The sequence below is a fragment of the Mastomys coucha genome, chromosome X (genome assembly GCF_008632895.1).
Source record: "Mastomys coucha isolate ucsf_1 chromosome X, UCSF_Mcou_1, whole genome shotgun sequence".
Lineage (NCBI taxonomy): Eukaryota > Metazoa > Chordata > Mammalia > Rodentia > Muridae > Mastomys > Mastomys coucha.
Window position 1 is genome coordinate 143,846,426 of NC_045030.1, and position 2,183 is coordinate 143,848,608.

Sequence of the window (2,183 nt, forward strand, 5' to 3'; positions counted from 1 at the left end):
CAGCATGTGCTGTCCCTTGAGTTTTTGATCTTAGCCATGTTGATGGATATAAGGTGGAATCTCAGAGTCATTTTGATTTGCATTTCTATGATGACTAAGATCACTGAATGTTTCTTTTAAGTGCTTCTTGGACACTTGAGATTCCTATTTTGGGAATTCTGTTTATCTCTGTACCCCAATTTTTAATTGGGTTATTTGTTGGTGTCTAACTTCTTGAGTTCTTTATAAATTCTGGATATTAGCCCTCTGTCAGATGTAGGGTTAGTGAAGATCTTCTCCCATCTGTAGGATGTCATTTGTCTTATTAGCAATGTCCTTTGACTTACAAAAGTGTTTCAGGTTCATGATGACCCATTTATTAATTGTTATCCTTAGTGTCTGAACCATTGGTGTTCTGTTCAGGAAGCTGTCTCCTGTATCTATGTGGTCAAAAATATTCCCCACTTTCTCTATTATATTTAGTGTATCTGATTTTATGTTGAGGTCTTTGGTTCACATGGACTTTAGTTTCGTGCAGGATGATAGATATGGATCAATTTGCAGTCTTCTAAATGCAGACATCCAATTAGACCTTGTTGAACATGCTGCCTTTGGTTGGTTGGTTGGTTGGTTGGTTGGTTGGTTGGTTGGTTGGTTGGTTGGTTGGTTGGTTGCTTGGTTGGTTGCTTGGTTGGTTTGGTTTGGTTCTCTATATGAAGTTGAGAATTCTTCTTTCAAGATCTATAAAGAATTGTGTTGGAATTTTGATAGGGATTGCATTGAATCTGTAGAGTATTTTTGGTTGCCTGTTTGTTTTCTAAAGAGAGAGAGAAAGAAAGCATGGAATTAAATAAGTGGGGAAGTGGGGAGGACCTGAGAGGAGATGAGGGAGAGAAACCATGAATGAAGAACTGATCTACTTAGAGCTTGCTTTACCTGCTGCCTGATCTAAAATAAAACCAGAGTGCTAACTAAATATTGTCATCTTCTCCAGTCAAGACATGAAATCAACTAAAGATTAGAAAAAGTTATATAATAAATCTGTATGCTAAAAACTGGAAATGATTGTCAGCTATAAAAAGAATAAATACTTCTAAACAAAAATCAGAGTGAGAGATGCATAATATACTGGACCTATCTATATAACTAACTCTAACAGCCTACTTACACTATTCACAAAATCTGCAGTTAGCCAACTCTCATACCTCACTCAGATCTCATACACCCAAAAGTGTCATCCACCCTCCTTCAGTGCTCTCACTCTCTCTCCCTCTCTCTCTCCCTCGCTCTTTCCCTCTCTCTCTCCCTCTCTCCCCCCTCTCACCCTCCCTTTCTCTGCCTCCCTCCCCCTCTCTCCCTCTCTTTCTCTTTATCTCTCTTTCTCACTCTCTTTCTTTCTCTCTCTCTCTCTCACACACACACACCACACACACACATGCCCTTACATACTACCCACACTTATTGAAATGTCACACACATTCATTCAGTCTTAGTCACCAAATTTCATGTCTCCCTTATCCAGCTGTCTGTCAGCTCTGATCACCTAAATGGCACACATTCATACTTATTCAGAGGCCACACAAGCCTCAGACAATGCTGTTGTTACATGTGCTTCCTAGACTCCTTGGGACATTATGCACTCCCATGCAGCCATTCTCAAATATCTTGCTATTCAAAGTATCTTGCTAGTCTCTATACCAGCACCTTTAAAATTACTTGGGAGACTGAAACAATGCAGAATCTCCTGTCCCACTCAGCTGTGATGAACTAAAATCTGCATTTCAACAAGACTCCTAGGTGATTCATATGCACATTAGCAGGAAAATGCATTAACATCAGGACTGAATCTCATTAACCATCACATTTCAAGTGCCTAGCAGACTCTTAATAAATGGATTTTAAATAAATTAGTGACATATTCTTATGACAACCATGCTCATCCAAATGTTCCTTCTTGCAATTATACTCTAAAGCATATTTCTGAACGAAACTCTTGCTCATGTGTATAGGGAGAAGCACAAAAGAATGTTCACTGGGAAAAATAGGAATCTAGAGCAATGACAAATAAAGTACTTGTTATCTGTGGTAAAGTACTTGTTCTATGGTAGTAATGAAAGAAAGTAGTGAATGAAAGTAATGAATGATAAAAGTTTAATCTTGACTGAAAAGAAATCAAGCTTTAGACCAACAAATTTACATGATAT